Raw genomic sequence first — 24,329 nt, 5'->3', positions numbered from 1 at the left:
CATACCAGAGATGAAATAGTAGACAACACAGTTGTTTCCCAATTTAGGTTTTCAGTAGTTTTTTGACTACCTGAGCGACTATTGGCTTCTCAAGAAAAACTCTCTTCCGTGCAGTTTGTTTCATTACTTACAACGTTATTTCACAGCAGGATGCTGAAATTCAATCCATGAAAGTTCTAGAACAATCTAATAATGCAATTTTTTTTTTAAATGTTTTTCAAAAATTTATCTTTATCGGGCTGAAGTGAGACGGGAAATTTTCAGTCTGGGTGGGAAAACATTCGGTGGTTTGTGGGATTACCGTATTCGATGTTATGTGGCTTGTTCACAACTGTAGGTTGTAACAAATTTGTTTAAATTTAAAGCATATGGGTTAACCGTTCCAACCGGTTTAGAGCTGTGAGCTTAAAATTAATAGCAGTGTTGAATTGTAATAATTACGTTAACGCACTGAGCTTTAGAAACCTCTTGTGGGTTGTTGCGCCCTGTAATCTGTCAGAAGTTTACCGACGTTTCGGAGGGAAATCGCTCTGATGATGGGAGTCTGTAAACGCACTGAGCTTTAGAAACCTCTTGTGGGTTGTTGCGCCCTGTAATCTGTCAGAAGTTTACCGACGTTTCGGAGGGAAATCACTCTGATGATGGGAGTCTGTAAACGCACTGAGCTTTAAAAACCTCTTGTGGGTTGTTGCGCCCTGTAATGTGTCAGACGTTTACCGACGTTTCGGAGGGAAATCGCTCTGATGATGGGAGTCTGTAAACGCACTGAGCTTTAGAAACCTCTTGTGGGTTGTTGCGCCCTGTAATCTGTCAGAAGTTTACCGACGTTTCGGAGGGAAATCGCTCTGATGATGGGAGTCTGTAAAAACATCTGAAGGCAGCCATGTTCAGAAACTTCCTAACACGACGTAAAATGGCATGACTTGAAATACGTATAGATGGCTGTGTGGGATGCAAAGTTATTATGTACGTGCTTACGCGTGACTGAAGGAAAAGTGTCGATAATTCTCGACACGTTGAGCGCCGTTTTTGTATTTAATATAACTGACTTACGACGACGTCTGTGACAATGAAATTGATTGAAGGGTAGAACAGTATCGTCTGTAGGATCTGTTGAGTCGTCAGTCAAACACATGCCTTGTGCTTAATGAGGTGTTACTAAAGATGAATACGCTGTAGAAACATCAATTTATCCACTGAAAGTTTCGCTTAAGCGAGCAAAGCCACGTGCAGACGGTTCGTGTTGGAAGCTGTGTTGGGCTTCCTGTTTGATACCTGATCTTACGATCTATTGCAAACTTCTGATCAAAGACATCTGGAAGTCATAATGGCGTAGGGTTAGCGACCTCTGGGTCCTATCGGAGTTTTAAAATTCCTATACAATGCTCAGCTGAGTGGAAAACAAAAGGTGAAATTAATTACATATATATATATATATATATATATATATATATATGTGGAAAAAAATATCTTCTTATAAAGTTATGAAATACCTGTAGGCGTAATATACTGTTTACAAAATTTGAAGTCGGTATGTGAGAATGGCGTTGAAATCCGACGTTTCGGAGACTTCCTCTGACTCACCATCACATCAGTTCTGATGATGGCGGCAGTGGGAGTCTCCGAAATGTTGCATTAATCAAAATTCCTTTTTCGCACGGTTGATTGCTTGGGAGGACTTCATTGGACCTTGATAGTAATTGGTGTAGATTTATGTGAATCTCCTCATTTCGTAATTTTCTAAGTATTCTTGTTACTGGTTATAACTTAACGGGGGTTTAAAAATATTTTGGTCAATGTCTGTGTCAGTTACTGCATAGCTAGTTGGTTAATGTTATTTAACGACGCTGAAACGAAGTGAAATTATTTTTTTATGAACTGCAGTGGATTTGGGGAAGGATCGTTTCTAGCCATTTTTAAAGACCTGTCTGTTCGCACCTTTGGAAAGAGTGTGGAAAACCACGACAAGCCTCTGTGAAGATATCCAGTGCCCTAGTCGTAATTTCATCGGGAATTAGATTTGTAAGCGGCATGGACTTACAGCAGAGTTAAAATGATTTATTTCAACGGAAGTCTGAGAGTCGAACTTCGAGAATCAGTGTTTCATAAACAGAGGCCCACAGATTTGAAGGAGATTTTGAAGTGCAAGGTTTAACATTCAATGGAGTTGTGCAGTATTATTAATATGAGGTGCTGAAGTATATGAAATACAGCGACTGTTATTACAAAGGACAGTGATGAAAGCCAGCGTGGCGTCGTATAATTCTCAGGTCGCAACTTATTTCATGGTTTTTGTGTCTACCGAAAGCACGGCGTCTGTTCTGTGTGTAGCGTCGCAAAGAAATGTAGGTTACACAAATTTACCACCCCCTCTTCAGAGTTATGTGTTGGATGCGGTACGCGAGGAAAAACAAGTGAAATATACCAACCAAGGGCTTAACTTGGAAAGTAAATCCGTGGTTACAAGCTGCTTTGCCCTTTCGTGGTTGGATTGAAAATGTAATTTAAAATCTAGGACTCATATTCGTTCCACAAAACACTCTTCTCACTTTATTTCAGATACATGACTTCGTATAAAACTGAATTAGGTATATATTTTATTTTAAATCTTGTCCGTCTAATCACAATAAATTCTTATTAAATATTAAAATATTACAATAATTAACATTTAAAATATATCAAATGATGTTCTTTATCGAAATATTCGATTTACATTAGACCATCATTTTTTCACGACATGTTTCAGTTCCTAAAAGAACTATCTTCAGGTGTATATAATTATATAAATATTCAAATCAATAATAACTTAAATACAATTTCTATATAGTTCTTTTAGGAACTGAAACATGTCGTGAGAATAAAATGATGGTCTAATGTAAATCGAATATTTCGATAAAGAACATCATTTGATATATTTTAAATATTTTAAATGTTAATTATTGTAATATTTTAATATTTAATAAGAATTTATTGTGATTAGACGGACAAGATTTAAAATAAAATATATATTCATTATATCACAATATGACGCAACTTTAACGTCTCACTGAATTAAGTGTAAATACGAGGAAGATGGACGGTAAATACGGGGTTTATGAAGGTACTAAAGCAGGGGTGGCCAACCCGCGGGCCGCATGTGGCCCGCCTTGAACATTTTTCCGGCCCGCGAGATTCATCACACTTTTACAAGATATATTTATTTTATAATGGCCAAAGTAGTGAAAACCAATGTATTAAAAAAATACATTATTTGTGCATCCATATATTCAAAAATTATCATTATGTTTCAATTTTTCACTCCAAAAAAATGTCTATAGTGTATCTAAATCTAATATGGGGATATATAATTTTATATGTGGCCCGCGGAGTTATGATGCATTTCCAAAGTGGCCCGAAAGATCATTTGGGTTGGCCACCCCTGGACTAAAGGATGTAAAGCAGATAGAAAGACGCACTCAAGTACGGCCTTTTTCTGATATTATTTTGTCCCTGCCTCAGACACTTTTTATATTCCGATAAGTTATATCGAATTTCGTCTAATTTTCGGTTGTTCTTACGTGTAAGTGAGTTGAGGAGTGCTGACACATTGCTTTAACAGGAAACAGTATTTCACTTGTTCTGACTAGTAACTACATAAAGCGTATATCCCCTTCCGTAAGAAGAAATAGGATTCAGCGGAGCGAAAGAACAAAATGTAATTTGAAATCGTGAAGAGGGACAGAAAATGATAAAATAAGGGAAAAAGGGGAAAAGAGCGGATAATATGAAAAAGGACGGGAAATGAACGAATGAAAGAAATGTCAGGTAAGAAGAGAGACGGTGAACGAAATGGGGTAAATAATTCTGTGTCTTCTCTTACAATGGCATAAAACTGGTTGAATCATCCTGTAAAGATTCTGTAAAGGGATTTTTTTTTCTATTTGATGTAAGTAAAAAATGTGTATTTTTGTTTCCTGAGCTTTTTTCTCAGATGACGACTTCTCTGTCCTTCTCCGAGTAGGCACCAACTTCCGAAACTTTGAACTGTTTCAGACATTTGGTAGGGCTCAACGAACGGTGATCGGCCCAAAATGTCTGATTACGATGGGATACTACAAGGCGCGTCCCAAAAGTAAGTTTCCCACTCGTCCCACAGCTAGCAAACCTTATATTGAGCGAAGCGACTGTGCCTACGTGATAGAGCAATGACGTAGCATGGCGCATGCACTAACGGCACCTCCCGCGTTCTCACAGTAGCATCGTTGCAGCTGTTGAAGATGGAGGTTCTTATTCCAGCTCCCGCCGACTTTGAAGTGCGGTCAGTGATAACGCTAGGCCGCACACGGCTCGACGGACAGCAAGTCTCCTGCAGGAGTTCAGCTGGGAGGTTTTTAATCATTCACCCTACAGCCCGGACCTCGCTCCCAGTGATTTCCATCTTTTCCTACACCTCAAGAAATTCCTGTCCGGTCAGCGTCAGCGTTTTGAGAATGACAGAGAGGCGGAGATGGTTGTCACACAGTGGTTCCAATCCCAGGCGGCAGACTTCTACGACACAGGTATTCAAAAGTTGGTCCCACGGTATGACCAATGTCTCAATTCCGGTGGCGAATATGTTGAAAAATAGCTGGACACTTGCTGTATCTGTTGCAATAAATATTTCCATGAAATTGTGTTTTGTTTCTGTAAACGGCCCCAGGGAAACTTACTTTTGGGACGCGCCTCGTACAAGCGTTAATCAGACCAGGAGCTTACCAGTTACAGTTACCTGATGGAATGTGGTAATGACACCACAAGCTTCACACATGCCTTCAATCACGGTCAAAATGATTTTATTGATAGTTTTGAAAGGGCACTTGAATTTTTCGAATTCACCATTAATGACCTGGATAATATTTAAACTCGTTTTAAGTGTAGTGATAAAATATTCAGTTATCTGTAAATGTATAATTTTCGCGATTGTTTGTAACAGAACGGGGCCAAAAGTAAATTCAGAAAAAACTAAGTACATGTTAGTATCTCGTCATCAGAAGACAGGCGGGCAAAATTATCTTAGGGTGGCTAATAAATCCTTTGAAAGGGTTACAAAGTTCAAATATTTGGGAACAACAATAACAAATCAAAATGATACTCGTGAGGAAGTTAGGAGGAGACTAAATTCCGGAAATGCTTGCTACTTCTCAGTCCAAAATATTTTGTCTTCCCGTCTGATTTCTAAGAACCTGAAAATTAAAGTATACAGAACAATAATCTTGCCTGTTGTTTTGTATGGGTGCGAAACATGGTCTCTCACTCAGAGGGAGGAACACAGATTGCAGGTGTTTGAGAATCGGGTGTTGAGGAGGATATTTGGGCCTAAGAGGGAAGACGATGGGGCGTGGAGAAAACTGCACAATGAAGAGCTTAAAAATCTGTACTGCTCCCCCAGTATTGTGAGGGTGATTAAGTCGAGAAGAGTGAGATGGGCGGGACATGTAGCGCGCATGGATGGGACAAGAGGTGTGCACCGGGTACTGGTTGGAAAACCTGAAGGGAAGAGACCGTTGGGGAGACCTAGACGTAGATGAGAGGATAATCTCAGGCGGGATCTATGGGAGATAGGAGTTGAAGGAGACTGGATTTTGTTGGCCCAGGACAGGGTCCGGTGGAGGGCTTTGGTTAATTCGGTGATGAACCTTCGGGTTCAGTAAGCCATCTAGTTAGTTAGTTAGTTAGTTAGTTTGTAACAGAATTTTAAGCCTACTTGATAAAAAGCTACACGTGGCTTCCCTATCCTCGTTTAAGTAGAAATAAGTCGTTTTCAGCAACTTTAATGGAATTGGCTGGGTGAACAGATGTATCCAATCACAATCTGGCTTTGTAGACGTCTGATGTATAATAGCCGGTACAAAAACATCTTCCTTTAATGAACTGGTCTTTCACGTATTTGTTATAACACAAGCATTTTTACAAACCTGATATATAATGTAAATTAACGATAGTTCATAATCAGGGAAGCTTTGGTTGGGAGAGTTTTCAGGGTCATATATTTGACATGGCTGAGATGTAATCTTTTCGCCCACACTGCTAAAAGGCGTATCTGTAAAATAATACCTTTTCCTGCGAATATCATAATGGAGGATTTAGCCTATGTTCGTTTTTGTAAACCCCGATAATGCCAGCGGTATTCGTTTGCAGTTACTTACAAAATATTCCGCGTTTCTCTTGAGGTTTCCGCGTCCGTGTAGGGGGAAGAAGACAACATACAAAGATTTACAAAAAAAATGAAGGATTTTGAGATTTTCACGGCGGTGATTCCGTATTTGGTTGTCTTCTGGGGTTTTAGCGCCGTGTAACCTGTTGGAAGTACACTAACGTTTCGGAGGTCTTTGCTGCCTCCATCATCAGGGCGATAAGCCTTGATGAAATACAGAAGGTAGCCATATTATTGTGAGAAAATGCTTTCGGGAACCTTATTGATTCTGTGTAAATGATCATTGCAATACAAGAAAAAGGGGAAGTCAAATTGTCGATATATGAGCTACAATGAGCGTTAATTATCAAAATCAGCGGCGAACGAAGTTTGTTACGAAACGCGGAGCCAAGTACCACAGTAACCAGTCAACAAAAATACAAACAAATTACAATTTTTGTTTTAGTACAGTATTCCTTTACCTGACCAAACAAGCTTTACAGTTACTCAGTTGAATTGCATGTCGTCTGTCGTAATCTCTCAGCAAGACACATCATGATCATCACAAAACATCGCCATTTGATTCTGTTCTGATTCAATGCATCGCAGTTTAGTTCTTATGCAATTTATGTTAAGATGCATTTTAATATTATCCTCTCAAGCAATGCACTACAGAAGTAATTGTACGTATATTACATTTCACGTTAAGCTGTCATATTCACGGAACTTCCTTAAGAAGCCGGGAGGTGTATAATAATTAATTCTGAGTTATTGTTCAGTGGGGATTGTTATGGTAACGTACTACGTGCTGTTTTGCCAGCCAAACCAAAACCATGGCAATGTAGCCTACGTCTCCTGTTTCCCGCTGCGTTGTTTTGTATTAAACTGACGTCATTGTTTCCAAATTTCCATAGTAACATTATATGCCAGCTGAATTTAGTGCAAAAAGGACGTCTAGAAAAGAGGTAAATTGGAAATTAAATGGGCCTTAGTATAGTGTTACCTGCGTGCAGTTTATTGGAATAATTGTGGAAATGTTGTCATTAAACGTCCGATACAAGATTGTTTGTAGTGATGCTGCATTGTCAAAGTACAGTAGCCTGTTTTACCGATCTATATATTCTTACAATCAATGACTTTAAAATAAGTCAACCGAGTTTAATCAGATAACGGCATGCGTAAATACAACTGTAAACATAAAATGTCTGTGATGTTTAAAGGACAATTAAGTTTTATCATTTATTAATGGGACAGTTAACACAATTAGTCCAGCTTAACCCTTTGAAGCCGAAGATCGTCTGAATATTATTTATGAATTCAGTCCGTACCGCGAAGAAAACGCTACACCTCACCATTACGAAAATCAGCTGGTTAACCCTTTGAAACCGAAGCTCGTCTTCATAATATTTACGAATCCAGACCGTACCGCGAAGAAAACACTTCACTTAACCATTAGAAGTCGAATCAGGCGGTACCACATAAGATTTAACATCCCGGTCAAAGCCTTAATGAACATATTCACGATAATTTGCGTGAAGACTGATTTTTATTATAATTATCATTCTGCTTTCATGATTTTTATTAGACTTATCCGCTTCTGAACACCAAAGTATTCGGGTGAAGCGATACGAGCAGGATTTGAGATTATCACAGTGGCGAATACGAAGTTGGCGGCCTTGTGGGTTGAAGCCCCGCGAACTTCTGCCCAGACAACCCAGAGAACAGATATCGGAAGTGTACAGTTCCACCCGTGCGGGTATAAATCTTGATCTATCACACAAACGGTTGTCAAGGCTTGTAACGCGGATTTTAAAAGATAAGAAATTCATACAAAGTTTCTTTCCGAAATCCTGAATTGAAGAGATTACTTGGAAGACCAATGTATAGTTTTCTGTGATAATATTAAAATGGTTGTGAGGGTATGAATTGGATTCATGTGGTTCAGGATGGGGCCCAGTGATGGGCTTATACGAAAATGTGGTTATTCGATGCCTGATTGACCGTCAGTTTCTGAATAATGTCGGGTGTATGGAGGTAGTTGGTTACGTGTAACGCATGTATTGACAGGCATGGTTAGCGTAAAACACGACCACAAATTGTAATTCCTTTATTGCTAGTCTATTCCAACAGAACAACATTTGATTGAGTGAACGCATGCCTTCATAGACCGGTTAGCATTCAATTCATGATGTTCAAAGCTAAATGTCGGTATAGACAGGAAGTACAAATGTATCTGAATAATCGTTGCACGTTGTCGTGATAAACTGAGTTTTCTAACCGAGGTTCTCAACCTGTTATGTAATAGCTAGTATCAATTAAAATTGCTACTGATACTTTCGTTAAATAAATCAATTAAATAAAAAGATAGTTGTCTTCTGGTTTGCTGTACGGGCGATGATAATGCGGTCAGCCAGCATCTCCGAAACGTCTGTAAAATTCTACCAGACTCGCAGCGGTAAAAACCTGAGACCTCTGTTGGAGTGGCAATGCATTGCAAGTATACATACCGCTTCGACGTCTATAAAGTTATTTTAAATGAAATAATTACATTTCTGAAAAAAAAGTTCATAATACCACTTCACTTTCTTATCGGAAGTTCTAATTTAAATTGGTGTCTTCGCCCAGCTGTCTTTATCCGCCCTACGTTGCTGAAAAGTGTCACGTACTGAGGTCTAATTTGGTAAAAAGTCTGCTGAAGTAAGGGGTATTTAACCCCTGTCGACCCGAGAGTAAGTGGAAAACGGTCAGCGTTCGTAACAGTCAATGCGATTGGTTGTTCAAATCTGTTCGTGTTGTCCCAAAGCAAATCAAACACAGGCATGTGACGTTCATTTAATTACGTGCTTGTATTATAGGCGTACGCCGTGTGTCTGGTTTGAGCTGTGCACTTCATACATTACACGCACGCACGCACATGTAACAAAGGAACGTAAGCTGACGTAGGTCTCACCACGCGACTAAACTGGAGGACTTGCGTCTCTTCTAATTCTCATCTCCTCGTACATCGACACGAACGTCACTTATTTATCCATCCATATGCATCTGATTTAATAGCCGATGTCCGTCACGCTTGAGTGCGTGTCGTTTGTGCGATGCGGCAACATTTAGAATTAAGTTCTGACGGTGATGACTCTGGTAACAAGAAATATAAAAGGCTATTCTGGCGGCTAAGATGGGGCACTATCACTAAGATTATTTTTTAATATTATCATCCCATGTATGCCTAAAAGTATTTCGAGTGGTGTTCTCCCTCTGTACTTAACAGATTTTTTTTAGAGGTGATAATGTTGCGTCATATTGTGATAAATATATATTTGTTTAAATCTTGTCAGTCTGATCACAATAAAATTCATATCAAATATTAAAATATTACTATAATTAACATTTAAATATTTAAAATATATTAAAATGATGTTCTCCATCGAAATGTTCGATTTACATTAGAACATCACTTTTTACACGACATGTTTCAGTTCTAAATGAACCATCTTCAGGCGTATAAAATTATATAAACTTAAATATAATTTCTTAAATGCAACTTTTAGTCAGATGTTTATCGGATATCAAATGATGATCTCTTCCAGATTTTATTGCATTTTAATATCGTATTCGAAGTTGTTCGTATATATGTACGTCGTGTTTAACATGATTTTGTGTGGGTGGATGTTTTGTTGTTGTTTTGTATCGGCCAGGAGTTGTGGAGGAGTCACGACCGTCTGGAAGTATTGCCGTGTTTGATTTTTTTAGGTTTTTCTCGTTTCTCGGTACTCTAAGCATCCTCCTTGGTTTTATCATTCTGTTATCTAATGAAAAATGCAAGTTAGGCCGTTGTAACTTCACTCCATTCATCCTAGTTCCTAGGCATCACGTCCTACAAGTTTCGCCCACAGAGCTTGAAAAAGAGAAGCTTCTTCTCTGAGCCGACAAGTTGCTTTTCGGGTGCAAAATTCGTTTTGGGTTTCGAGTCGTGTTGAGGTGCTGGAGGCTGTGTGCCAATGGAATTTCCTAATTTCATCAACACTGCAGTCCGCCGTCCGTGGTAAAGAAAACGTGAGGTAGAAATGCCAGTAGATTAACGAAATTAACACAGAAAAGAAAGACAGAAAACTGCTACGAACAGGAAGGGCGGGGGAAAAATATGGCACGGAAGAGGAGAGTCGAGATGGAATAAAGAGAAGTGTGGGATAAAATATAAAGAGTGGATGTCGCAGGGTAAATTGATGGCTAAAGTAAATGAGACATTGTAGGGAGAAATCGAATTAACCCTTTGAAGCCGGAGTTCGTCTAAACAATAATTAAGAACTCGGTCCTTACCGCAAAGAAAACACAACACTTCACCATTACGAAGGTAAACCGGTTTAACGCTGTTTAAGGAAGTAGTTTCTGCTTACGCCGATAATCAAACGAAACCCATAAATATTAAAGCAATTAGTACGTATAATTACCACTGAATTTTAAAGTTTTCTCGCATTTAAGACACTTTATTCAATTGCGCTTAGTTCGATGGTTGTGAATCCTGATTTCCAGATGATGTGGACGGAAGTGGTCGCCGTCTATTTTAAGGCACAATCCCAGACTCTTCCTTGGGTGAATGAGTAAAATCACGGAAAACATCAGTAGCCCAAAGTACTGTCGTTTTCGAAACTCCCTGTACCCACGTCCAGTGATATAAATCTTGAGGGTTGTGCTAACGACATCTTATATTTCCGCGTAAAATAAACTTTCTGGATAAATAAAAATATATTACACAATACGTTTTATCTTTTGGAACAAACTGTATTGTTACAGCTTCATTATTTTAATATGGGGAGATGTGAGCATCTGTCACCGAGAGATAACGCTGTTTATTGGTTATATTTTTTATATGTAAAGTACCAAATAAGGAAACATTAAATGTGTCATAATCCTGACCCTTTTAATACTGTATTACATCTTATATTGCAGATCATAAAAAGCTGCTGGTGATACTCCGTGCGTAGTTCATAGGATAGCGACGTTATAGCATCGGCTTTGGGAGGGGACATTTAGTTTATTTGGAATTTCTGCCATAAAGTTACACATAATATTGAATGTTCGATCCATTACGAGATACCGTTCTTTTTTTTTCAATACAATTTATACGTTTCTAACGTGTTGTGCCCTACTTGGTCTGACAGTCGATAACAGAGAACTCTTGTGGCAGGTAGAGAGAACTATAAGTAAAGGATTTAGATTATAATATACGAGGCTCGTCCACAAAGTAAGTTTCCCTGGGGCCGTTTACAGAAACAAAACACAATTTCATGGAAATATTTATTGCAACAGATACAGCAAGTGTCCAGCTATTTTTCAACATATTCGCCACCGGAATTGAGACATTTGTCATACCGTGGGACCAACTTTTGAATACCTGTGTCGTAGAAGTCTGCCGCCTGGGATTGGAACCACTGTGTGACAACCATCTCCGCCTCTCTGTCATTCTCAAAACGCTGACGCTGACCGGACAGGAATTTCTTGAGGTGTAGGAAAAGATGGAAATCACTGGGAGCGAGGTGCGGGCTGTAGGGTGGATGATTAAACACCTCCCAGCTGAACTCCTGCAGGAGACTCGCTGTCCGTCGAGCCGTGTGCGGCCTAGCGTTATCACTGACCGCACTTCACAGTCGGCGGGAGCTGGAATAAGAACCTCCATCTTCAACAGCTGCAACGATGCTACTGTGAGAACGCGGGAGGTGCCGTTAGTGCATGCGCCATGCTACGTCATTGCTCTATCACGTACGCACAGTCGTTTCGCGCAATATAAGGTTTGCTAGCTGTGGGACGAGTGGGAAACTTACTTTATGGACGCGCCTCGTATTACATTACATTATTACACAAATACTATTCACTTTATTTTCCTTTCTTTCGTCCTGTTAACAAGATAATGGTACAATATCAGTTACAGGAAAGTTCTGGTATCCGCAGGGGCTCATTACAGAATTTGAGGTCAGAGTAAAGTACACAGAACATGAACATTACTATTTGAATCTTTGCAAATAAAATATCATCAATAATATGGAAGCGTTGGATGCAAAAGAACGAGTTTTGCTAAACAACATGAAATATTCATATTGCAAATGAAGTGGAACGACATTTTAATGACTCAGTTATCGTACTGAAACATATTTGCATTATGAAATATATCAATGAAGCATAAAGCAACCGAAGTTATGAAAATAAAAAGAGGATAACGAAAATTGGTACGCAGATGGCGCTGTAGATATAAACAACTTCACATAGTAAGCTCCTGTTTTGAAATGTTGATTTTTAGCAGAACATAACAGTTTCAGGGTGTTTTGCCGTGTCGTGAGGCACCTGCTGGATGAATATATAAACTAAATGGATCGATGACTAGGTTACAGAATGTGAATTTTTTTTAAAAAAAAGTTCTAGAATCCTCTACAATTTTGGCATCCCTTCAAGAATCACAAAATAAAAATACACACGTCTTCAGAGGACACCGCTTCGCTGAATGCGATATGTTTTTTAGGTCAACTATAATTTCTTGTTATGTTTTATAGTTTTAATGTAGTTTTTGACTTAAATTAAAACTGACAAATTGCGAATTCCGAAAAGATACCCCCACGTTCGTGTAGAAAAGAATTTGAACACTCAGATTCGTGAGTTATTACGTACCAAATCCCTTAAATCCTTCTGGGAACTGCATTTTCTGTTTATGGATCTCGTATGATTCTCACTGTAAACAGCGTTAACCGGTTGATCTTTGTAATGGTTAAGTGTGGTGTTTTCTTTGCGGTACGGACTGAGTTCGTAATATTTAAACGAGCTCCGGTTTTAAATGGCTTTGAAGATCGGTTAACGAGAAGGACATTGGGTAATACGTACTTAGTAAGAATACTTTTACTGTTTTTAACCTGAAATCAGTACCAGAAACCCAATCTTCCTCTTGGTATTCTATCCATGATCACTATTCTGCCAGCATTTATAATGGACTGCCCTAGTTGGGTCATTACAGTTCGTCTCTCCCCTCTATTGACCTTAATTCTGCAGCAGCAGAGTCTCTTCCGAACCTCTTTTATCCTTAATACTCCTCAAATTCCCTTTTTTCCTTGTTCGTCTTGCCATCTCCCTGTCTCCCCATGGATCAGCTGGTTTTGGCGTTTGCATAATTTCAGTTCGCAGATGGGGGTTACTTCACAACCGCTACCAGATCCAGGGCTGTACCCAGCTCCTACGCTTCCACATTGCTCTCTTGCATTTGGTTTAAGGAAACGAAAGATTTTTTACCCTCTCTGTTCACTTCTTTATTAAAGAAACAGAAATAATGGTTACCTTGTATGAAGAACTTTCGACCATTTGAATCCGAAACTCGTCTGAATAATATTTACGAATTCAGTCCGTACCGCGAAGAAAACACCGCACTTCACCATTACAAAGATCAACCAGTTAACGCTGTTTAAGGAAATAATCGATAAATACACTAGGAAACACGTAAATACAGTCTGTTGGCAAAATGGAGAGTTTTAATGCTACATCAGATAGTGCATTTAGTTAATACTGGGCTTTAAAAGGTAAACAGAGTCTACGTTCTGAATGTCTCAAATAAGATGTAAATTATATATTAAATTTTGTCCGTCTAATCACAATAATTCTTATTAAATATTAAAATATTACAATAATTAACATTTAAAATATTTAAAATATTAAATGATGTTCTTTATCGAATATTTCGATAAAGAACATCATTTAATATCGAATATTTCGATAAAGAACATCATTTAATATTTTAAATATTTTAAATGTTAATTATTGTAATATTTTAATATTTAATAAGAATTTATTGTGATTAGACGGACAAGATTTAATATATACTTATTATATCACAATATGACGCAACTTTACCATCTTAAGATGTAAATTGTTCATACGTATTTTTTATAAAAGTGTATATGACTACTATTTCGCTTAAAGACGTCGTGAGGTTTGTACAGAACACACACGTTCTTGTCTGTAACTGAAATTTGGTCTTCGCTGAAGTTTTCGGACAAAACCTTGCTACGTGAGATTTAAGGTTTCTACGGCGGTGAAAATGATTTTCTTTTGGGTTTTTGACGTATTGTAGACTTGTAGTTAGACGTCAACGTTTCGGAGAAACATATCTTCACTGTCTTCAGGGCTGAAGATCGGTAACAGGGGTTTCGGGCATTAGATTTTAGACAAACATTATCATGAAAAAATATGAGATGTTCAATTAAAATGTAATTTTTTTCAAAACTAAAAGTTATCTTCGCAGGCTTATGTGATTTCGCTTAGTATTTTAGGCGTGTTTGTTAGGTTTAGTTATCAGTAAATTAAGAAAAAAACACGATAAATCTGAAACTTTATAAGAGTTGAGATGGTTAAGTGACAGCTTCGCTTTTGTCCATCTGCTGTCTGTGTTGCGTAGCAACAAGTAGTTTGAACGTGCTTTCTCATATGCACCCCTTTGTGACATAAAGCTAGAAGCAGGTGGCGTTAGAACACGGGGAGAAAAATTAGGCTAATTGTATTCACTGTTTTATCCTTGTAGAGATCAGGGGTACCGTACCCTGCGGTCCAAGAAAGTACGTAAGAGTTTTCTCTTCACTAACTACACTACCCCTAATCGCCTCGTAAAAAAAGTTAGTTTCCATCGCACTTACCCTTCAGGTTTAAACCCTTATTACTTTAACAAAGAAACAGAAATGGTTTACTCTAAAGGTTCACTCTGATCTTATAGAATAAATGCAAGAACTTTCTTTGTTCCCATTATACGTTATAGACTTAAGAATTTTGGGGGAGTTGCATTAAATTCTTTGGGAATTATGAAAAGTTTCGGTGGATAAGGGGCCTTATCCGTCTAGGATGTGTCGGTTATGAAGATTATAAAACGTGGTGATAGATGTCTGTGGTTCTGAATTTTTAAACACCTCGAAATAGAGTTTCAGTGAGGACAGAAATAAAATTCTTCAAGTTGCTACATTTTATTATTAGATTTCTCATTTTACACACGGAGAAGGATGTGTTTATTATACTAGGATACGACTCTTTAACGTCACTTATATCTTTTTCTCGAAAAGCTTTTCCTAGATGCTGGGCCCGTTTACTAACTTACCATTGAGGGATTCTGAATAAAGTTGCTCTGTCTGGCTAAAGTACCACATCGACAAACCTTTCTTTAGAGGTCCCAGTCTTTTTAGATTATGAAACCACTATTTCTGGTGATCATATTTTGTAAGTACATACCTCAGTCGTTGTGAAATTGTGTGTCATCAAACAAGGTGCAGAAAGTAGTCTCCTACTAGCGAACGTACGTCCACAACAGGACGAGATTATAAAAACTGGCGTCTACGTTATAACATGTACGCGACAACGTCTGCAATCTTCCGTCGAATGTCGTCTTTGAGATCTTTCGACGATGCGAGGTGTTATTCGAGAAGACCTTTCCAGAATAATCCTGCAGGGTGAAATCTGAAGCCTTTGTCTTCCAGAGACGTTTTGAGACAACCCAGTCTGGAACTGAGTGCAATTTCACAAGGACTAAAGAATGTAGACATACTTGCAGAATTTTTTATCTCAATCGCTGCATGAATTGTGGTTTTATAGCTGAATGTCTGGAGCCTCCAGCAAGAATAACACTCTGCATATCCGATTTTAACTTATTCGTAACATCGAACGATGCAAATACTGTACGCGAGAGAAGTAAATTGACTCAAGTTGAAATTAGGGTAGAGTGTACACAGTTTATGATACTATTGGACTAGAAAACATTAATCCTATCCTAGCGTCGAACAGTAGCACATTTTGTCGCGATCACGGTGGAGTAGCGGGTAGAACGCTGGCCTTGTAATCCTGGGGTCTCGGGTTCGATTCCCGGCGGTGCCCGAATTTATAACTTGTGATGGGCAAGGCCGTGGTCTAGGCATCACGGAGTTTTCCTCCGGGGGCTTCTTCCCCGGTTTCTCCGTGGCATCCCAACAATTACTCCATTCACACACAGAAGAAGGCAATGGCAAACCACTTCTGGATCATCTGCCAAGAACGTATATGAACAGGTCCCAGTCTGAGAAAAGGATGGAAGGATCCTGTTCATATGGACCTGTCGTCAGACAGAACACTACAAATAAATAATAACTAACAGATAATATGAATCCCTGCTTTTTTTGTTTTCTTGGTTGTTTCAAAGTATCTCTAAATCTGTAGCTACATTGATCTCATTTCCCTCCGGTTTAATTACTTAATATAATAATTTTCATAGCGGGAGTTACAGACAACTTAGAGACATTCTGTGGTTTATTAACAAATCTGAAGTAATTTTATTGCACTTATAAAACAAGACTATTAAAGATACTCTAAATAAAGATGATTTTAAGTGCGTATGTTTACGATCTCTGCGTCTTGTCTTCGGCTTGGCAGCTCGAAAATGGTGATAATGACGGTATGATGATCCTGTTTTGTTGTTGTTCTGGGGGATTTACTAACGGAATATATAATGTTGTCACCTTGGAGACACATTCAAAATAGTCGCCATTATAATATAAAAGGATTGTCATTTGTTACACCGCGGGAAAGGAGCAGATGGCGAGTCTTGCATGTCGATGCTTTTGTAGAGCGCCACAAGGGTGCAGTAGTAGTTACTCTACTGTCTCTTGTTTTATTCTGTGTGCGGATTCCCAATTTTGTGTCTCTTTTGTTTCGGAGTTAACAGCTTTTAGTGGACTTGTTTATTTTGTTAGACCTTTTTACCTTAATATGCATGAAATGTTCCGGTATCTCTACTGTTATTCTGTCTCCATTGAGCGAAATTACTTGTAGAACTTTAGAGTCGCTTTCTGCTAAAGAAACTCGATGAATTTTATGGACTACCATGTACAGAACAAGACACCTTCATCGGTAGATTTCTTTTGACTCGTAACTTAACTTCAAGCTTTGCAATCAAAATTTTGTTTCGCGTGCTACATTCCTCACCCACCTCTTCCTCCGTGATTAAATTATGCTTTTATATTAGGTGAAGATTACACATTATGAAGCTCCTAATTACTGTGTAAGACTTGAGGTTCTTCAGCGATGAGTATGAAGATTTCTGTCTTCTGGGTTGTTGCGCTGTGTAGTCTGGTCGATGTTTACCAACGTTTCAGAGGTCATACTGCCTCCGTCATCAGGGCGATCGCCCTGATGACGGAGGCAGTATGACCTCTGAAACGTTGATTAACATCGACCAGACCACACGGCGCAACAACCCAGAAGACAGAAATCTTCATACTCATCGCCCTGATGACGGAGGCAGTATGACCTCTGAAACGTTGGTTAACATCGACCAGACTACACAGCGCAACAACCCAGAAGACGGAAATCTCCTAATTACTGTTTTCTCCTGCCTCCTCTTACTTTATTTCCCCTTTGGTGTAAATATTTTTCGTCAGAGGCGATTTATTGCTGTTGTAAGCCCATACGTATTGTAGTTGCTGGAAAGTGCCTTCGCAGAGTTACTTCAGTTTCCGTTCTGTTTGTATGGAAAGTCACGAAAATCGGATAAATATTTTGTGGCCGGGGGGGGGGGGGTGTTGATATCCGCATAACTGAATTAAATGATCTGGTAGACAGACATTGTTCTTTCGGAACAGAGGAGCGAAACAAAACTTGGCTTTGAAATTCTCATTCAGACTTTGGAAACAAGTTATTCATTTAGTCAACTTAGTTTTCTGACCAGATTCTCAAGTTAGTTGTCCACTTCCCTGAAGACGTTGTAGCATGGAAAAAAGAAATGTAACTATTTGCCCCCAATCTTATATTATTGTTTTCTCATTTTCGTATATTTTTCAGGTTTTACTTTAAAGTTTCTTCGTTGCTTTAAATTTATTATCCATTCCTCTAGTTCTCCCGTCTGACCACTACACGCGACACACCAGAGAAAGATAAAGAATATTGGAAAAAGAAAAGCAAAGACGAAGGTACTTTCGAGGTAGAAGAGGAGGGTTCTCTCAACAGTTCCTCAGAGGTTTCACCTTTCTGTTCTTTCCCGATTCTCCCAGCAGATCTGAAATTGGAACGACAGTGGGGCGACATATTGAATGCAAATGAGTGTTGGTGCATACATAAATAGACTGGAAGGTGGAGGGGGGAGTGGTATCTGTGTGCAGGCGTCGGGCTTGTTTTCCCGACGTGAAGATGGGGGAGGGGGGGGTAGAAGGCTTTAGGTTTGCTAATTGTTTTCTGAGTAAGTTAAAAACAACGGAAGGCAAGAATCTGTGTCACAGTGAACCATCGTGCTAAATGCAGCCGTTCAGTGAGATGCACCTGACTTCCTCTGGGTGAACACGAAGTTTTTATAGTCAGTAAAAACTTCTTTGTACCCACTAGTATGTGCTCGTGAATCCTGACTGAATATATCCTCCGTCATTTTGAGTTAAGGCCTGAAAATGTATTTGTTTTCTTTTGAGAGATGTTCTGACCGGGAAGATACCTTGATTTCTCTGTACAGTTTTCTCGAGAGTTGAAGTCAACATTAAATAATCTTCAGAAGAAAGCAAAGAATAATAATCAGTTTATTGACGTTCGTATAATTCGATTACTTTTAAATTTTTAATGAAAATTTTTTCCTTTAACTCTATGAAGCCGCAACTCATAAAAATACTATTTAAGAATTCAGTCCTTACCGCAAAGAAAACACAACTCTTCAGCGTTACAAATATCAATTTATTAACGCTGTTTAATTTAATAATCGTTGTTTATTCCAAGAGGCCTACCAATATATTCAGTGGGTCAAAAGCTGAGTTATTGAATGGTGTAGCAGGTGGTAAATATATTTACCATTTGGTTTTAAAGGGTTAATGACAAAAGTTTCGAGAAGAAAGGACTGTGAATTTAACGATGCTCTTTAGTGTTGAGAGCAGCCCCAGATATTCTTACGTTTACACGTAATGGAAGGCAGTAAAGGCTTTTAGCAAGCGAGATGCGTTAGTGATGACCAAGAACAAAAGAAAAGCATGAAACGTGAGGCAGAGAACAGGGGAAAAGTACATCCACTGGAACTTAATGATAGGTTTCATGTTGGCTAGTGTCCAGAAGGGGGGGTGGGGGTGGGGGGGATTCACTGTAACATGGCGACTGCAAAAGTCTGATCTGTATTCATTTTGGCTGTACTCCTACTCCGGTCGCTTCTCGAATGCAATTCGAAAACACGAAAATATCTGTCTCGATGTTTTCTCCCCAAATCACTTTCTCGTGACCGTTTTAGTGTAACGTCAGTTTAAAGATGCATTGTCGCAGGCTAGCGAATTCTTTAAACACGAAGGATCTCGTAAGTGTTAATTTAATCGCTTTGGTAAAAAACTTATCTGCAGCGTTTTAATATCGTCACAAATTTCACGTTTATTTTACGGTCTTAAGAAGACATACTTCAAACCTTGATCCGTAATATACGTTTTAATATTATCCTTCCATCTACGTCTAGGACTTAAGAATTCGACTCTTTCCTTCAGGCTACGTTACCAAAATGTTGTATTTCTGTATCTTCTCCTTGCGTGCTACATGTCTCACCCATATTTTCATCCTTGGTTTGATCATGGTGCAGAGTACAAATTCTGAACCCCTTCATGCAATTTTTTAGCCCTCCTGTAAGTTCGCTTTATATCAGGCCACGTTTTTACATAGCAGGCGTCTACCAGGCACAATGTATGTTAAAAGACCCTGTAGAATATTACGAACAGTAAAGCTAAAATTTTGTTTCCTTTAAAAATCCGAAAGCCTTAACGATTCGGCCTCCACGTGGCCTGATCTGATGAAAATTCCTTTTTTACACTATTTTTCTCGCGCAATAGTAGTCGTTATTAATTACCTCATTCAATATGGCCGCTGGCGTAGCGTTGCGATAGCAACAGGAAAACACACAAAAAAAGAATCACACACTCGGTATCGGGAATGTTCCATTTGCAGGTGAAACATAACAATATATAAATTAATGTACAGTTATGAAGGGAACGTTAAATGTAAACGTTATTGACGTGTGGCTGTGACAAAACTAAAAACACGTGTCCTTTTGATTAGAAAAAGAAAGGACTGCTAAGGGCATAATGTTTTACAGCTACGCTGTCAGTCAGTGGTTAAGTGGTGTAAGGCAAGGACTTCACGACGAAGAACACAGGAATCCGTGTTTCGAAACTTGCTGGAGGTAGCGACGTAAATCCACGTGATTGTGGCGTGCTGGTCTTGGGACGCGCTGATTCCTAGTCAGAGGTGCTCTACCGGGTGTTTAAATTTTCGTAATATCTTCCTCCTTCTCTAAAACCGTCTCTGGGGGTCCACCCAGCCTCCTGTGCAATGGGTACCCGCGTTATATTGAGAGCATCAGATATCAGATTGAGATGTCTTATTAATGTTCGGATCCTTCTTCATATACTGAATTCTTGCGTCACAAATGAGATAAATTTGACAGAGTAGGTTTACATATCCGATGTGGACGGGCATATTAATTTTCCGTTGTATTTATTCAAATTATTGTAATTATATTTTTTATTATAGAATATAATTTAATTTATCAAATTGTCAAATATGATCTTATAATGAGGTTTAATAAATATACAGTTGGCCTCTCTTAGCATCATTACCATGACAACGGTTAATTATTATCCCATAAAACCCAAAATCAATTAAGAGCATATTATCACCACGCCATGACAACTGTTGTAATAACACACAGACACGAATAGTCTTTCGTAAACCCAAAATCCATTAATATTTTGTGGCACCATCCAGTAAAATTACCAACTAGCATTACTAACAAAATAGATTACTGTGCTTATACTAACCTAAATAACGTTCTACCAAGACGATTCTATATCAAACACAGACGTAGAGACATCAACTTTACTTAATTCATGTGTTATTTAATGCATTTAGTTTAAACAACGTGTAAGACGGTAAGGAACAAATCATATTTGAATTATATTATTATTATTCTTAAGTGTTCTGTCTTACTACAGGTCCATTGCTCTGCCCAAAAAGAGCTCTCCAGTTGTCCCTATTCTCGGCTTCTCGCTTTAATTCCTGGAACGTCATCTTCTTTCCTTGTTTAAGGTCGTCGGTTAGCTGTATCAATCTTCTTCCCAGTCCTCGCTTTCCTTCAACCTGGCCTTCGATGATATCACTCATTAATCCATTCCTTCTCATAATATGTCCCAGCCAGTTAGCTTTCCTTCGTGTAATCTTTGCTCGTCGACTCTCCTCAATACTTCTTCGTTGGTCACTCGATCCGTCCACCTGATCTTCTCTATTCTTCTCCAACACCACATTTCGAAACTCTCCAGGTATTTCTGTTCCTTCTTCCTGAGTGTCCAAGTCTCTGCTCCATACAGCGCGACACTTCACTAGTTTCTCCTTCATCTCCAAGCCCAACTTGCTAGTGAGAAGTATCCTCTTCTTGACGAAAGCTGCCTTGGCCATGGCTATCCTTGCTTTTACTTCCTTGGTGCATAGAGCGTCCGTCGTGACTATGCTTCCCAAGTACTTGAAATGCTCCACATTCTCCATCTGTTGGTTTCCAATTACAACGTTCAATGGTTCTGCTCTCGGTGCTATCCTTATATAAATTTCGAATGAATATTCCGAGTTGAAAGTATTTATTTATGAGTTGTGCAAGAAGGTGTTGAGTTGTAATTATATATTATGTAGTCGACCTAGTGGGGGGACGTGGAATGGTGTCTGGTATTACAGCACGTAGCAAATGACTGTTTCCTGGTTTTATCCCATCCCGCCTCCTATCCACTCACTGACAACAGAATTTCTGATGCCCCACGGCTGAAAAAAAAAAGATGGACGAACGATATCTGCGCCACACCCAATTCATTTGTTAATACGCCTTTTTATAGTGGTGGTATGTAACTCGCAGTGCTGCAGATAGAGGACGAACGGGGAATACCATTAGTTATCCAAAGGAATTAATGGAATTTATTTTTTCAGTGCAGTTTCCTCAGTCGAAGGGATCCCTTTTCTCTAATCATGACAGGAAGGGCCAAGACCGTGAAAGCGGGTAACGTGTGCCTACAGGGTGTTCGTGAAATAATTTAGATGGACCTGATATAAATTAAATATTTATCCACTGCTATTATTTAGGGCAATAAACAGATTGAGATGAACGAATAAGACTTACATGTTGTTTTAATATATTTAAATATACGGTTTAAGAAATAGCTCACATCAACCCAGACGATGGAGCAAGAGCCGGTCTCCAAAATGTTGGCTTGGAACTCCATACACGCACTGTTGATTTTGATGCTTCAAGTCTTAAATTGTTCATAAGAATTCATCGTTATGAGACATAATTTATTAACTCTTTGTGTATCATATGTTTTAATTGCAACATTGTTCTAAAATACTTTAAGTGGACAGCTTAAGTAATTTCTACATTCTAGAAAACAATTATTTTTTGTACTTAATAAATACTCTAAGTTGCTTACTGTTAACGTTGAAATACAGGGTGGTTTCAAACGCTCTTGAGCACTTGTAAGAAAAAGTTCGTACCCCAAATGTAAATCCAAGTAAGACTCTAAATGACAGCCATATTTGTGTTATAATAAAGAAAGTTTGCGTATGTTTGCTTGTAATGTAGACGATGTGTTTACTTTGACGTAAAAATTCAGTTATTAAAATATAATTGAAATCGGTTTCGTGTTTCGATAGGCTAGTACAGAATTTTGTTATTCATTCTGTTAGTGAAGAAATTTAGCATAAAACTTTTCACACACATTAAAAATTATTGTTATCAGGAGTTTCAATCTGATAAATACGGTGTTAAGTTCGATCCAAAGTAATTTTCCTGCAATGGGAAGATGGCAGTTTGGCATTTCTCTCATAACTTATTAAAATTCTTTAGTAAACTTTAAATACGAGGTAAGAGTTAATTGTGTACGTTCTGAAGTATGCAGTAACTTCGTTCGAGTAGACACGATGTTTGTGTAATAGGTATTTTAATAAGAACATACTTCTGGGTTCCAAAGAAACTGAGTTCGAAGTCTATTCCTCTCGAATCCTTAAGCCTACGATTTTTCTTTATGAACAGCTGATTGCAGTAAAACGTACTGCCAAATAATGACTCACTATTAAAAAAAGTATGTACGCGGGCCGTACAAAGGACTTTGGCGGGCCGAGGGTTGGGGATTCACTCCTATAAATGTACAGATGATTAATGCATGACGCATCGCGGATTGATTTTTGCGTGTCATCGGCTTGATGTTTGGAACCCATACTTTTACACATATTTAGTACGGAAAATTAAAATGTGTATGGAAATCACCCAAACTGTAAAAAAACTGACAGTTTCTTGATTTAACACACTTGTAATAAATGCCCTGTAATTTGAAATACAGTATTTTGCAGTGGTTTTCATTATTCTTTCAGTAGTGACGTAATTCCCCCAATATTTTTATGGCGTATAAGTTGGCATCATTTAAGAATTGCATTTCAGTTGATGTTGTCTGTATTTGAATAACTAGCCGGGGAAGAGAGAATATGACTGTTTATAAGAATTCTGGGCGCTCCTTCCACTGTAACACATGTTGAGGTTAAAGAATATATTCATGAGCGTATTCGCGACTACAGAAGATAAACATTGATGGATTTGCATGTAGAATGAGCTCAAGGGAAATAAAGTGTGCAACAGTGGTTTGAGACCAAACTGAAAATATTTTAATCTGATGTAATCATCAAACTTGTTGACCATTCGCCAAAATTCGTTGAGATCAAGGATGTTACGTGGAATAATAGGCTTTGTCTGATTTTATTATTGTTATTTTGTCAAGAATATATCGTGATAATACATTTATTTGCTCTATAATTGTTTAATTTTAACCGTCTAATCACAATAAAATATTTTATTAAATATTAAAATATTATTACTACAATTAACATTCAATATTTAAAATATTTGCTCATATAATATTATAATATTAGTGTGTTTATGTGGGTTTATGGAGTGAATTGGATCTGTTTATCAAATTCTTGAGGTCCATTCATCATTGATAAAAATTTTGTTTTCAGTGTAACATATATTTCAGATCGAAGCGTATTTGTTTCAAGAAAACCTACCACAAATATTTATATTTGCCGATGATACATCCTCCACATATGGAGGACAACTGCGAATATCTGGAATAACCAATGGGGGACGGCCAACAAGGGGTAGGTC

General features: G+C 38.3%; 1 protein-coding gene and 1 long non-coding RNA gene across 4 annotated transcripts in view; both read left to right on the top strand.

Annotated features, from left to right (window-relative positions):
• The window catches only part of LOC110830345 (neuroligin-4, X-linked), a 279,623-nt gene that overhangs the window by 138,760 nt on the left and 116,534 nt on the right, over positions 1–24,329 (top strand). The window lies entirely within an intron of this gene.
• On the top strand, positions 5,478–11,390 carry LOC147871259 (uncharacterized). Its single transcript, XR_015532672.1, has 3 exons — positions 5,478–7,116; positions 7,737–8,648; positions 9,007–11,390. It is a non-coding gene; the product is annotated as an uncharacterized LOC147871259 (long non-coding RNA).

This window comes from Zootermopsis nevadensis, unplaced genomic scaffold (assembly GCF_977971745.1).
Source record: "Zootermopsis nevadensis isolate Lab colony 2312 unplaced genomic scaffold, Znev_1.0 Znev_ptg000061l, whole genome shotgun sequence".
Lineage (NCBI taxonomy): Eukaryota > Metazoa > Arthropoda > Insecta > Blattodea > Termopsidae > Zootermopsis > Zootermopsis nevadensis.
This window is presented reverse-complemented; position numbering and strand designations above follow the sequence as displayed.